Here is a 16427-nt window from a genome sequence, read left to right as displayed (position 1 = left end):
AAGATATACAGATTGCCCACAAATACATGAAAGAATGCTCAACATCATTAATCATTAGAGAAATGCAAATCAAAACTACAATGAGATATCATCTCACACCAGTCAGAATGGCCATCATCAAAAAATCTACAAACAATAAATGCTGGAGAGGGTGTGGAGAAAAGGGAACCCTCTTGAACTCTTGGTGGGAATTTAAATTGATACAACCACTATGGAGAACAGTATGGAGGTTCCTTAAAAAACTAAAAATAGAACTACCATATGACCCAACAATCCCACTACTGGACATATACCCTGAGAAGACCACAATTCAAAAAGAGTCATGTACCTCAATGCTCATTGCAGCTGTATTTACAATAGCCATGACATGGAAGCAACCTAAGTGTCCATTGAGAGATGAATGGATAAAGAAGATGTGGCACATATATACAATGAAATATTACTGAGGCAGAAAAAGAAACGAAATTGAATTGTTTGTAGTGAGGTGGATGGACATAGAGTGTGTCATACAGAGTGAAGTAAGTCAGAAAGAGAAAAACAAATACTGTATCCTAACACATATATATGGAATCAAAATATATATATGGTTCTGAGAAACCTAGGGGCAGGACAGGAATAAAGATGCAGATGTAGAGAATGGACCTAAGGACACTGGGAGGGAGAAGGGTAACCTGGGATGAAGTGAGAGAATGGCTTTGAAATATGTACACTACCAAACGTAAAACAGATAGCTAATGGGAAGCAGCCACATAGCACGGGAAGATCAGCTTAGTGTTTTGTGACCACCTAGAGAGGTGGGATATGGAGGGTGGGAGGGAGGGAGATGCAAGAGGGAGGAGATATGGGGATATATGTATATGTATAGCTGATTCACTCTGTTATAAAGCAGAAACTAACACACCATTGTAAAGCAATTATACTCCAATAAAGATGTAAAAAAACTGCCTAAAAACAGAAAACAAAAAAGAAACAAAACAAAAGAAAGAAAAGGAAATTTAAAAAGAAGGCAGAAGACATACGGGAAGAAATAACAGTTCTGATTTTCCAATAGTGATGAAAATCCTCAAAATACAATTCAAGAAGCTCAGAGATACCAGATAGAATAAATATCCCCCCAAAGCACATGAAGATGTATTATATTCAAGCAGCTAAAAATCCATGTAAAATGAATAGCTTTGCTGCAGTCAATAAAAACGGAATGTTCCACAGAGAAAAACAGATAAGAAATATAGCATATTTCTCATTTAAAAAATATGAGACATAATATTGAAATACACAAAATGAAACACAGACATACATACACTCACAAGGCTAACCCATAGGAAAATATATTTCAAAAATGAATAAGAAATAAAGACTGTTCCAGAAAAACACAAATTGAGAGAATTCATTACCAGCAAGCCTGCAGTAAAAAAGTGTTGAAGATATTTTTTCAGAAATATTACAATACCAGTTAAAAGCCTGCATCTACCTGAAAACAAAGATCTCTGACAATGGTTAAAATGATGGTACGTATGGAAATTTTTTTGATTGTTGTTATTATTATATTTTTTACAATTTTAGTTTTCTTTTTTTTTTAATTTCTATTTATTCATTTTTTGGCTGTGTCAGGTCTTAGTTTTGGCACACAGACTCTTTGCTGTGGTGTGCAGGCCTCTCTCTAGTTGTTGTTCACAGGCTCCAGACCATGCAAGCTCAGTAGTTGTTGTGCATGGGCTCTGTATTTGTGGCATGCAGCCTCTCTAGTTGTGGCACATGGGCTCAGTAGTTGTGGTGCACAGGCCTAGTTGCACCATGGCATGTGGGATCTTAGTTCCCTGACAAGGGATCGAGCCAGCATCCCCTGCATTGCAAAACCAATTCTTAACCACTGGACCACCAGGGAAGACCCTGTTATTATTACTTTAAATCTCTAAAACTTAGTGGAGAATTAAAAAAAAAAATCTATTCTAATCACATTGAGCTTTCAATCAGAGATTTTTAGTGTTCAGTCCAGCAGGATTTTATGTAATTATTAAACTTTATTCTTTAATACTTGTTTATCCAAGTAATAAAGGAAGTACCCATGAACTACTAAAAATACTTCTTTAAGGGATAGTAGCTTAATTTTGTAATGTCAGTAGATCTGGAAAGTAAAATTTTAATGTTAAAACTTTGCATAGTTGAAGTATTCATAGTTGAACTTTAATTCATGGTTGAAGTTTCAGAATTTCTTTGTAATTAAAGGTTCTAGGTTCAGAAGACAAAAGCCAAATTTACGCTGCTGGCTTTACTATTGTCAAGATGTTACTATTTCTATATAGTGTAGTAAAGGACAATAACTACTGATGAAAAACAAATATATATCTTGGAACTTGCACAGAAGTCTCTAAGGCCACAATAAAACTATTAGTCTACAGCTGTGCATCACAATAACAATAACCAAATGCATCTAAATTTGTAAATTATCATGTCATTTTTCAAAGAGCTTTCATATCATCTCTATGAGGTAGTTAAATTTTGTCAGTCTAAGATTCGGAAACGATCTGAATCTCACCAACTGATATCTGCTTTACGTCTACAACATCCTCATGAAGTGTTCAGAAAGACTCTAATTGAGGAACTTTGATGCTAAGGAGTTCATTAGTCCTTCAATCAACATCTTTGCAAAACTTAGTGAGTCTTCTAAGCCTTACTTAAAGCAGGATCCTACCTTCATTAGAATTTCTTAAAGTCATTTAAAACAGTGGAATCTCAGTGGTCAAGGTGGCTCTTATTTTGCAGAATTTATGTCAACAAAGGATATTTTGAATATGCAATAATTATCAATACAGAAAAAGGAGAACATTTTTCATATTTTGGTAAAATTTTTTATAAAGAAATTCTGTAATATTGTCATTGACAGATATTACTTACACTGCCAAAATAGCTATGTTTTCTCTTGACAGCAAATATTATCAAGAAGAGTTAAGTAGGACTTCCCTGGTTGTCCAGTGGTTAGGCTCTGCTTTTCCACCATAGGGGGTGTGGGTTCAACCCGTGGTCAGGGAAATTCTGCATGCTGTGAAGTGCAGCCAAAAAAAAAAAAAAAAAGTTAAGTGAAAGCTCCCTGAATGTGGTGATTATAAGTTTTTCATTGCTGTAAACTTCAAAAGCCAAGAACTCTGTTTTAAATAATATTTAATAATGACAGGGAATTTAGAGCTCTCTGTTTTCCTTTTTCTTAACCTACTTGTCCTAAATATAGCTCATCTTACACCAGAAAAAATACATAATTTAATAATTATCTATACATAGATAATAAGAAAGAACAAAATAATAAACTTGTATATCATATATGTATATGTGTGTGTGTATACACATTTTTTTCCTCAGTTGGCAAATATTCACATCTATATATCTGATATTTATGTAACAATAGCATCTTGCCATTTGGAGAATTTCTACTAGAACAAACCATGTTGTGTTGAGGACTGTCAATCACAAATACTCTCTTGCCACAGAGATAGATTGATTGCATAGGTGATATAATCAGCATTCACTATTTGAAGGGCCATAAATATGTGGTTTATGCTTTGTTTAGACTCTTGTGTTAGGATAATTTCTTGCCTAATAAAAATATTTTCCCAAAAGCTGTAGTTAGGAATTCACTTCCCCAGCCTTCCTTGCATTAGGTCACAGAAATATGTTTAGGGGTTTGTCATCCAGACTCATCCGTAGGAGATGTAAATCAGAAACAAACACTTTGAGGATGCTTCTGTCAGAGAGAAGCTATTTTCTAGCCCTTAGTGTAGCAGAGCAGTGGTAGGTAGGGCAGAAATACTGATTTTCATTCTTTACATCAGCTTTGCAAGCTTTGGTATCTATGACCAACAGTGGAGGAAATGGCACCTTGATTGGCCACTACCTGGCTGCTTCAAAGCTCAACTGAAGGGCTCTTATGGAGATTAACTGAACTGTTCTTGATATTTATATTTACTGCTAAACTAGTCGGAGTCCATTCTGCAATTTGCAAATTTAACTTCTACTTATAGTGATACTTAAACATGAAAATCTCCTGCAACTGCTAGCTGAATAACTTCTCATATAGAGAAAATGGGTTTAAGGAAATTGAGCAAAAATACAAAAAATGGTATGGATAAAAGACACATCAAAGAGATCTGAGTGCCTCTATTGCAACTAATTATACAAGGCATTATTTGCCTTTTTAGGTATATTTTTACTTAAGGTTTTTAGAACTGTTTTTGTTGCATACAAAGTAATGTTTATATTGCCATTGTATTCAGAAAACAAAAACTTGTTGAATGTAGATTTCAATAAATAACAATCAAATGAATAATTAATAAATGAGTAAATTGATATATTTATATTAGAGTACATCAAGGTAGGTTAAAAATATTACTTTATGGTCTGTAACTGATAGTGAGACTTCACTCTGCTGCCAGTTAATAACTTCCTCTGAAGAAAATTGTGATTTATGATCCCAATGAAAAAGTAAAGACTCTCACATAATAAGATATGTTATTTGTTATAGTTCTGTTTCTGGTTACCAATTTATCTGGATAGGTGATGAAAAGAAATATACTAATACATTTATTTATTTTAAGTATTTGGTAAAGCAATAATAGCTCTAGAGAGATTTCACAAAATCTGCAGAAAACAAAAAAAATGTTAAGTTGTTGATGTTTCTACATATTTCTTTGAGATTTAAAAGGTAAGATTGGTTGATCCAATGCTAAATCCCTGCCTCTTGTGGCAGTTTAAGGGTGGAATGAAAACCTTTACTGTGATACAGCAACTTTGGCAGTGGATAAATTAGAAGCACACCACAGTTTTGATGACAGGAATGAAACAGAAACTTTAAATGAAGGTTGTATTATTTGCAAATGCTTTCTCCCACTCTGTGGGCTGTACTTTTTTGTTGTTTATGGTTTCCTTCATTGTGCAAAATCTTTTAAGTTTAATCAGGTCCCATTTGTTTATTTTTTTTTTATTTCTATTACTCTAGAACGTGGATCCGAAAAGATACTGCTGTGATTAACCCAGACTGTTCTGCCTATGTTTTCCTCTAAGACGTTTATAGTATCCAGTGTTATATTTACATTTTTAATCCATTTTGAGTTTATCTTTGTGTACAGTGTTAGAGAATGTCCTAAAATGTAGCTGTCCAGTTTCCCCAGCACCACTTATTGAAGAGACTGTCTTTTCTCCATTGTATATTCTTGCTTCCTTGGTCATAGATTAATTAACCAAAGGTGCTTGGGTTTACTTCTGGACTTTCTATCCTGTTCCATTGATCTATATGTTTTTGTGCCACTTCCATACTGTTAAAATGCCCTTGTTATTTCATAGGGGTTGCATTGAATCTGTATATTGCCTTGGGTAGTATAGTCATTTTGACAATATTGATTCTTCCAATCCCAGAACATGGTATATTGCTCCATCTGTTTGTGTCATCTTCAATTTCTTTCACCAGCATTTTGAGGTTTTGGGGTACAGGTCTTTTGCTTCCTCAGGTAGGTTTATTCTTAGGTATTTTATTCTTTTTTTATGTGATGGTAAATTATTGTTTTCTTAATTTCTGTTTCTGATCATTCATTGTTAGTGTATAGAAATGCCACAGACTTCTGTGTATTAATTTTGTATCCTGCAACATTATAGAATTAATTGATGAGACCTAGTACTTTTCTGGTAGCACATTTAGGATTTTCTATGTATAGTATCATGTCATCTGAAAACAGTGACAGCTTTACATCCTCTTTTCCAGCTTGGATTCCCTTTATTTCTTTTTCTTCTCTGATTTCCGTGGCTAAGACTTCCAAAACTATGTTGAATAAAAGTGGACATCCTTGTGTTATTCCCGATCTTAGAGGAAAGGCTTTCAGCTTTTCGTTTTTGAATATGATGTTAGCTGTGGCAAACGATGCAAACAACAAGGGATTAATCTCCAAAATATACAAACAGTTCATGCAGCTCAATATCAAAAAAAAATCAAAAAATGGGAAGAAGATCTAAGTAGACATTTCTCCAAAGAAGACATACCAATGGTCAAAAAGCACATGAAGAAATGCTCAAATATTTGCTTCAACTAGCAGTTCAATTGTTTAAACAGAATCAGTAGAGTTGCTTTTTCAATTGTTCTACAAGGAAAACTATCCACCTTTTCCAAATAAAAATACACCACAACAAATGATCATCTGAATCAGTGACTGTCTAACTTACATATCCCAGAATATTTCTTCATTGTAAATTTTCATATTTATTATTTCTTATTTTGTCACAATATCTATCAAATGTAATATCTCTAACTAGCACAAATTATTTCATCAAGGATTATTTCAAAATTGCATCATTTCACTATTTTAATCATATTATTCCTTTTGCCATACAAGTAATAATATATACTTTTCTTCTATTTAACAAGCTAGCTTATTCAAATGTTATTTTACCTAAAGGCTACTATGTCTCATCTAGTAGAATTTAAAAGACTAATAACAACAAATACATAAATGTGTCACATGTGGAATTCAAAAGCTGCTTTGTAACCAGTAGTCTCAGCACATACTGTTTTATTGCTCTAAAATTTTAAAAAAGTTCTAGCTATTTAGGAAGTAGGAAAGTATTACTCAGAAGGACAGTCATATTGAAAGTGATATGTCAGCTCCAAGTACTGAACCATCATAAACAAACTCTAGCATTTGCGATCAAGGAAGTTTTGAATTAAAAAAAATGAATACTTTTTTTACAGAGACATAATGTGTACCTCAGATAAAAGTAATTGCTAAAGACCTAGAGAGATGATTATGTAGATGAATGTAATTTTGTTTTCGAAAACTTAAGATTTTTGTAGGACAAAAATCTCTCTTTTCCAAAGTACTAAGCAGACATAACTTAATAATATGAGTAATTTAAAAGAAACATTAGAAATGCAATTCATCAGGCATCTATTGTTTTCTGACTCAATCTTGAAATTAAAAACATTTAAAGTTCACAATGTTCTACTTTTCCAGTTTTTTTTTTTTTTAAATGGTATTCCATTATTGTTATCCACTTTCAGAGAAAAATAGATAATTGAACTCAAGGAATATGGGTATGATTAAAACGCTAAAGGCCAGAAGATTTTTATTTTTCATTAAACACTAGAATGGAAATGGTAGACTGAGTTCAACATGATTATTTTATCATAACATAAACAGTGAAATGTAGACTTCAAGTTTTTTTTTATATTGTCCACCTTCCATCTATTTTGTAGCCTATAGAAACAAACAAAAAATCCCTTAATGGCATTCCCCAAAACCTGAAAAAGGTGTACAATTATTATCTCCCTTCATTGTCATCACTGTCCACTTTGTTTTTGTTTTTGTTTTTTTTGCGGTACGCGGGCCTCTTACTGTTGTGGCCTCTCCCATTGCAGTCGGAGCACAGGCTCCGGATGCGCAGGCTCAGCGGCCATGGCTCACGGGCCCAGCTGCTCCGCGGCATGTGGGATCTTCCCAGACCGGGGAATGAACCCGTATCCCCTGCATCGGCAGGCAGACTCTCAACCACTGCGCCACAAGGGAAGCCCTGTCCACTTTGTTTTAATAAAGAATTTGGAAATCAGACATATACTGTCAAATATCCATGGGTTCGTTTTTGTTTTTAATTTGATGAATAACCTTGGTAAAGTGTAGATTTAAGGAATAAAATTAATATCAAGATTATATCATGACCTTGCATTCAAGAATTTGCATTCAGGTTTAGCTTCACACTGGTTAGTCCCAAGAGAAGCAGGGTAAAAATACTGGGTCACAGGTACGCATGTGACCATAAAGCTAGACAAGAAATAATGCTAAAATAAGCATAGGTAATTCAAATTTCAAATAAAAGTCAAGAAAATACTTTAAGTAAGTAAAGAACTTATGCAAGAAAGCTGTGTTTGGGTAAAAAGAGAAGCAAAAAAATAACTATAAGGGAAGCAATAAGGGAGGTAATGCTTACCATATACTTATCTATTCTGGGCTAAGTTCTTTATAGATGCCTTGCACTGTTTAATTTTCACAAGAATCCTCTGGTGGAGAAATTATTTTACCCATTATGGAGATGAGGAAATCAGTCTTGAAAATTGATTAAGAACTTATAAATAGCACCTGTGAGACTTAAATACATGTCTCAGTTGTATATTTTGCTTTTCCTTGTACAACATGGTTTACAGTGTATCTAAAATTCTTTTGCCTCTTGAGAATGGAGACGTATTCTAATGAATCAAATTGATTTATGTTGCCCTCCTACAAATTAAAAATAGAGAGTCCATATTGGGGGATGTGGAAAGGGAATGGTGATAGATGGAAGAAAACATGGGTTTTGGAATTAGACACTCATAGTTTAAAATTCATTCACTAAAATATCACTAGGTTTTAACTATTATAAATTCTATTGGTTTTGTTTTTATGCATAGCATTTTGGAAAAAAAAAGAAATGTGGCCATAAGCGACCATTCTTTCCTTCCATTTTCTCCAGTCTTTCAAATCATATTGATTGAATACAAAGAGTTTTAATCTAATTTGGCATAAAGTAGATAATTTTGTCCCAGCTTTTACCATTAGGGGGTGTACTATTAGTAATAGTATATAGAAAGTGATCATAACATTAAACTTTTGTGGGTTTTTTTTGTTTGTTTGTTTCCTTGATACTTTGAGCAGTTTTCCAAATAGCATCTAGATTAGATATGGTTCTTATTTTCTCCAAAATGTGAGAAAGCCAATAGATATCATTTTCTGTTTTCAAATGATTTGTTGAAACATATTAGTTAGAATAAAATTGATTTCAATTTAAAAATTAAATCTGGCCTCAAAAAGCCTGATTCTATTATTTAGAGCCAGAATTATATTGCTGTTATTTTTTTTAATGTGGAGATAAAATATCAGAATTTCTTAGAAAGCCAAACTGTAGTGCAGATAGCATGATACTTGATGATTTTCTTCATTCATCAGAGAAAACACTCAATGCATTATCATTAATATTATTTGGAAAAAGATCCAATTCATGTAATTCTATGTAAAGAAGCACTTTCCACAGTTAAATTCAGTGAAAGGACAGATTAAGAATCCATTACTGGTGTGGGGCTAATGGTGGACTCTAGGAGGGCTCAGGCCAAGGAATACTTCCAGGAACTTCTGCTGCCAGTGTCCCTGTCCTCACGGTGAGACAGAGCCACCCCCGCCTCTGCAGGAGACCCTCCGACACTAGCAGATTACCATGTTGAGGACGCTCACACTGCTGCACAGCCACGGTAGATTGATTTCTGAGCTGGGGACACCCTCTTTCAATTATTAAAAGTCTGAAATGGAAAATTAGGAGACGAGGGGAAGATAGCAGAAGAGTAAGACACGGAGATCACCTTCCTCCCCACAGATACACCAGAAATACATCTACACATGGAACAACTCCTACAGAACACCTGCTGAACGCTGGCAGAAGACCTCAGACATCCCAAAAGGCAAGAAACTCCCCACGTACCTGGGTACAGCAAAAGAAAAAAGAATAAACAGAGACAAAAGGATAAGGATGGGACCTGCACGAGTGGGAGGGAGCTGTGAAGGAGGAAATGTTTCCACACACTAGGAAGCCCCTTTGCGGGCAGAGACCGTGGGTGGTGGAGGGGGAACTTCGGAGCTGCGGAGGAGAGGACAGCAACAGGGGTGCAGAGGGCAAAGCGGGGAGATTACCACACAGAGGATCGGTGCTGACCAACACTCACCAGCCCGAGAGGCTTGTCTGCTCACCCGCCGGGGCAGGCAGGGCTGGGAGCTGAGGTTCGGGCTTCGGTAGGAGCACAGGGAGAGGACTGGGATTGGCAGCATGAACACAGCCTGCAGGGGGTGAGTGCACCATAGCTAGCCAGGAGGGAGTCCGGGGAAAAGTCTGGACCTACCGAAGAGGCAAGAGACATTTTGTTCCCTCTTTGTTTCCTGGTGTGCAAGGAGAGGGGATTAAGGGTGCTGCTTAAAGGAGCTACAGAGACAGGTGGGAGCTGCAGATAAAAGCGCGGACCACAGACACGGGCATGAGATGATAACACTGCTGCTGCCACCACCAAGAAGCCTGTGTGCGAGCACAGGTCACTATACACATCCCCCTTCCAGGGAGCCTGTGCAGCCCGCCACTGCCAGGGTCCCAGGATCCAGGGACAACTTCCCTGGGAGAACGCAGAGTGTGCCTCAGGCTGGTGCAACATCACACCGGCCTCTGCCGCTGCAGGCTCACCCCACACTCTGTGCCCCTCCTTCCCCCCAGGCCTCAGTGAGCCAGATTCCCCGAAGCAGCTGATCCTTTAACCCCGTCCTGTCTGAGTGAAAAACAGACACTCTCCGGTGACCCACACGCAGAGACAGGACCAAATCCAAAGCTGAGTCCCTGGAAACTGTGCAAACAAAGAAGAGAAAGGGAAATCTCTCCCAGCAGCCTCAGAAGCAGTGGATTAAAGCTCCACAATCAATTTGATGTACCTGCATCTGTGGAATACATGAATAGACAACGAATCATCCCAAATTGAGGAGGTGGACTTTGAGAGCAAGATTTATGATTTTTTCCCCTTTTCCTCTTTTTGTGAGTGTGTATGTGTAAGCTTTTGTGTGAGATATTTTCTGTATAGCTTTTCTTCCACCATTTGTCCTAGGGTTCTCTCTGTCTGATTTTGTTTCTCTTTTTTTCTTAATAATTATTTTTTTATTTTAATAATTTATTATATTTTATATTACTTTATTTTATTTAACTTTATCTTCTTTCTTTCTTCCTTTTTTCCCTTCCTTCCTTCCTTCCATCCTTCCTCCCTCCTTCCCTCCCTCCTTTCTTTCTTTCTTTTTCTTTCTTTCTTTCTTTCTTTTTCTTTCTTTCTTTCTTTTTTTCTTTCCTTCTTTCTTTCTTTCCTTCTTTCTTTCCTTCTTTCTTTCTACTTCTATTAATTCTTTCTTTCTACTTTTTCTCACTTTTATTCTGAGCCGTGTGGATGAAAGGCTCTTGGTGCTGCAGACAGGAGTCAGTGCTGTGTCTCTGAGGTGGGAGAGCCAACTTCAGGACACTGGTCCACAAGAGACCTCCCAGCTGCACATAATATCAAACAGCAAAAATCTCCCAGAGATCTCCATCTCAACACCAGCACCAAACTTCCCTCAATGACCAACAATCTACAGTGGTGGTCCCCCTATGCCAAACAACTAGCAAAACAGGAACACAACCTCACCCATTAGCAGACAGGTTGCCTAAAATCATAATAAGTCCACAGACACCCCCAAAAAACCACCAGATGTGGACCAGCCCACCAGAGAGACAAGATCCAGCCTCATCCACCAGAACACAGGCACTAGTCCCCTCCACCAGGAAGCATACACAACCCACTGAACCAACCTTAGCCACTGAGGAAAGACACCAAAAACAGCGGGAACTACAAAACTGCAACCTACAAAAAGGAAAGCCCAAACACATAAGATAAGCAAAATGAGAAGACAGAAAAAAACACAGCTGATGAAGGAGCAAGATAAAAACCCACCAGCCTAACAAATGAAGAGGAAATAGGCAGTCTACCTGAAAAATAATTCAGAATAATGATAGTAAAGATGATCCAAAATCTTGGAAATACAATAGACAAAATGCAAGAAACATTTAACAAGGACCCAGAAGAACTAAAGATGAAACAAACAATGATGAACAACACAATAAATGAAATGAAAAATACTCTAGATGGGATCAATAGCAGAATAACTGAGACAGAAGAATGGATAAGTGACATGGAAGATAAAATAGTGGAAATAACTACTGCAGAGCAGAATAAAGAAAAAGAGAATGAAAATAACTGAGGACAGTCTCAGAGACCTCTGGGACAACATTAAATGCACCAATATTCGAATTATAGGGGTTCCAGAAGAAGAAGAGAAAAAGAAAGGAACTGAGAAAATATTTGAAGAGATTATAGATGAAAACTTCCCTAATATGCGAAAGGAAATAGTTAATCAAGTCCAGGAAGCAGAGAGTCCCAATCAGGATAAATCAAAGGAGAAACAGGCAAAGACATATATTAATCAAACTATCAAAAGTTAAATATAAAGAAAACATAGTAAAAGCAACAAGGGAAAAATAACACACAAGGAAATAACCATAACATTAACAGCTGATCTTTCAGCAGAAACTCCGCAAGCCAGAAGGCACTGGCAGGACATATTTAATGTGATGAAGGAGAAACACCTGCAAAAAAGATTACTCTACCCAGCAAGGATCTCATTCAGATTTGATGGAGAAATTAAAAACCTTACAGACAAGCAATAGCTGAGAGTTCAGTACCACAAAACCAGCTTTACAACAAATGCTAAAGGAATTTCTCTAGACAAGAAACACAAGAGAAGGAAAAGACCTACAATAACGAACAAAAAACAATTAGGAAAATGGGACTGGGAGCATAAACATTGATAATTACCTTACATGTAAATGGACTAAATGCTCCCACCAAAAGACACAGATTGGCTGAATGGATACAAACACAAGACCCGTATATATGCTGTCTACAAGAGATGCACTTCAGACCTAGAGACACATACAGACTGAAAGTAAGGGGATGGAAAATGATATTCCATGCAAATGGAAACCAAAAGAAAGCTGGAGTAGCAATTCTCATATCAGACAAAATAGACTTTAAAATAAAGACTATTAGAAGAGACAAAGAAGGACACTACATAATGATCAAGGGATCGATCCAAGAAGAAGATATAACAATTGTAAATATTTATGTACCCAACATAGGAACACCTCAAAACATAAGGCAAATACTAACAGCCATAAAAGGGGAAATCGACAGCAACACATTCATATTAGGGTACTTTAGCACCTCACTTTCACCAATGGACAGATCATCCAAAAATGAAAATAAATAAGGAAACAGAAGCTTTAAATGATGCATTAAACAAGATGGACTTAATCAACATTTATAGGACATTCCATCCAAAAACAACAGAATACACTTTCTTTTCAAGTGCTTATGGAACATTCTCCTGGATAGATCATATCTTGGGTCACAAATCAAGCTTTTGTAAATTTAAGAAATTGAAATTGTATCAAGTATCTTTTTCCGACCACAATGCTATGAGACTAGATATCAATTACAGGAAAAGATCTGTAAAAAATACAAATACATGGAGGCTAAATAATACACTACTTAATAACAAAGTGATCACTGAAGAAATCAAAGAAGAAATCACAAAATACCTAGAAACAAATGACAATGGAGACACGATGACCCAAAACCTATGAGATGCAGCAAAAGCAGTTCTAAGAGGGAAGTTTATAGCAATACAATCCTACCTTAAGAAACAGGAAACATCTCAAATAAACAACCTAACCTTGCACCTAAAGCAATTAGAGAGGGAAGAACAAAAAAACCTTCAAAGTTAGCAGAAGGAAAGAAATCATAAAAATCAGATCAGAAATAAATGAAAAAAAATGAAGGAAATAGTAGCAAAGATCAATTAAACTAAACGCTGGTTCTTTGAGAAGATAAACAAAATTGATAAACCATTAGCCAGAGTCAAGAAAAATAGGGCGAAAACTCAAATCAATAGAATTAGAAATGAAAAAGGACAAGTAACAACTGACACTGCAGAAATACAAAAGATCATGAGAGATTACTACAAGCAACTCTATGCCAATAAAAATGTACAACCTGGAAGAAATGGTCAATTTCTTAGAAATGCACAACCTGCTGAGACTGAATCAGGAAGAAATAGAAAATATGAACAGACCAATCACAAGCACTGAAATTGAAACTGTGATTGAAAATCTTCCAACAAACAAAAACCCAGGACCAGATGGCTTCACAGGCAAATTCTATCAAACATTTAGAGAAAAGCTAACACCTATCTTTCTCAAACTCTTCCAAAATATAGCAGAGGGAAGAACACTCCCAATCTCATTCTACGAGGCCACCATCACCCAAAACCAGACAAGGATGTCACAAAGAAAGAAAACTACAGCCCCATATCACTGATGAACATAGATTCAAAAATCCTCAACAAAATATTAGCAAACAGAATCCAACAGCACATTAAAAGGAGTATACACCATGATAAATTGGAGTTTATTCCAGGAATGCAAGGATTCTTCAATATGTGCAAATCTATCAATGTGATAAACCATATTAACTAATTGAAGGAGAAAAACCATATGATCATCTCAATAGATGCAGACAAAGTTTTGAAAAAATTCAACATGCATTTATGATAACAACCCTGCAGAAAGTAGGCAAAGAGGGAACTTTCCTCAACATAATAAAGGCCATATATGAAAAACCCACAGCCAACATTGTCTTTAATGGTGAAATACTGAAAACATTTCCACTAAGAACAGGAAGAAGACAACAGCACTCTTATTCAACAAACTTTTGGAAGTTTTAGCCACAGCATTCAGAGAAGAAAAGGAAATAAAAGGAATCCAAAACGGAAAAAAGAAGTAAAGCTGTCACTGTTTGCTGATGACATGATACTATACATAGAGAATCCTAAAAATGCTACCAGAAAACTAGTAGAGCTAATCAGTGTATTTGGTAAAGTAGCAGGATACAAAATTAATGCACAGAAATCTCTGGCATTCCTATACACTAATGATGAAAAATCTGAAAGTGAAATCAAGAAAACACTCCCTTTTCCCATTGCAACAAAAATAATAAAATATCTAGGAATAAACCTACCTAAGGAGAAAAAACACCTGTATGCAGAAAGTTATAAGACACTGATGAAAGAAATTAAAGATGATACAAATAGATGGAGAGATATACCATGTTCTTGGATTGGAAGAATCTACATTGTGAAAATGATTCTACTACCCAAAGCAATCTACAGATTCAATGCAATCCCTATCAAACTACCACTGGCATTTTTCACAGAACTTGAACAAAATATTTCACAATTTGTATGGAAACACAAAAGACCCCGAATAGCCAAAGCAATCTTGAGAACGAAAAACGGAGCTGGAGGAATCAGGCTCCCTGACTTCAGACTATGCTACAAAGCTACAGTAATCAAGACAGTGTGGTACTGCCACAAAAACAAAAAGGTAGATCAGTGGAACAGGATAGAAAGCCCAGAGATAAACCCACGCACATATGGTCAACTTACCTTTGATAAAGGAGTCAGGAATGTACAGTGGAGAAAGGACAACCTCTTCAATAAGTGGTGCTGGGAAACCTGGAAAGGTAGGTGTAAAAGTATGAGATTATACCACTCCCTAACACCATACACAAAAATAAGCTCAAAATGGATTAAAGACCTAAATGTAAGGCCAGAAACTATCAAACTCTTAGAGGAAAACATAGGCAGAGCACTCTATGACATAAATCACAGCAAGATCCTTTTTGACCCACCTCCTACAGAAATGGAAATAAAAACAAAAATAAACAAATGGGACCTAATGAAACTTCAAAGCTTTTGCACAGCAAAGGAAACCATAAACAAGGCCAAAAGAAAACACTCAGAATGGGAGAAAATACTTGCAATGAAGCAACTGACAAAGGATTAATCTCCAAAATTTACAAGAAGCTCATGCAGCTCAATAACAAAAAAAAACAACAACTCAATCCAAAAATGTCAGAAGACCTAAATAGACATTTCTCCAAAGTACATATACAGACTGCCAACAAACACAGGAAAGAATGCTCAACATCATTAATCATTAGAGAAATGCAAATCAAAACTACAATGAGATATCATCTCACACCAGTCAGACTGGCCATCATCAAAATATCTAGAAACAATAAATGCTGGAGAGGGTATGGAAAAAAGGGAACACTCTTGCACTGCTGGTGGGAATGTGAATTGGTTTAGCCACTATGGAGAACTGTATGGAGGTTCCTTAAAAAAGTACAAATAGAACTACCATATGACCTAGCAATTCCAGTACTGGGCATATACCCTGAGAAAACCGTAATTCAAAAAGAGTCATGTACCAAAATATTCTTTGCAGCTCTATTTACAATAACCCGGAGATGGAAACAACCTAAGTGTTCATCATCAGATGAATGGATACAGAAGATGTGGCACATACATACAATGGAATATTTTTCAGCTATAAAAAGAAACAAAATTGATCTATTTTTAATGAGGTGGATAGACCTAGAGTCTGTCATACAGAGTGAAGTAAGTCCGAAAGAGAAAGATAAATACCATATGCTAACACATATATATGGAATTTAAGAAAAATAAATGTCATGAAAAACCTAGGAGTAAGACAGGAATAAAGACAGAGACCTACTAGAGAATGGAGTTGAGGATATGGGGAGGGGTAAGGGTAAGCTGTGACAAAGCGATAGAGAGACATTGACATATATACCCTACGAAATGTTAGGTAGATAGCTAGTGGGAAGCAGCCACAAAGAACAGGTAGATCAGCTTGGTGTTTTGTGACTGCCTGGAGGGTTGGGTTAGGGAGGG

The sequence above is a fragment of the Aethalodelphis obliquidens genome, unplaced genomic scaffold (genome assembly GCF_003676395.1).
Source record: "Aethalodelphis obliquidens isolate GAN/ISIS:26980383/991018 unplaced genomic scaffold, ASM367639v1 scaffold16, whole genome shotgun sequence".
NCBI classification, from domain to species: Eukaryota; Metazoa; Chordata; class Mammalia; order Artiodactyla; family Delphinidae; genus Aethalodelphis; species Aethalodelphis obliquidens.
The sequence above is the reverse complement of the archived record's forward strand: the minus strand, read 5'-3'. Positions refer to the sequence as shown.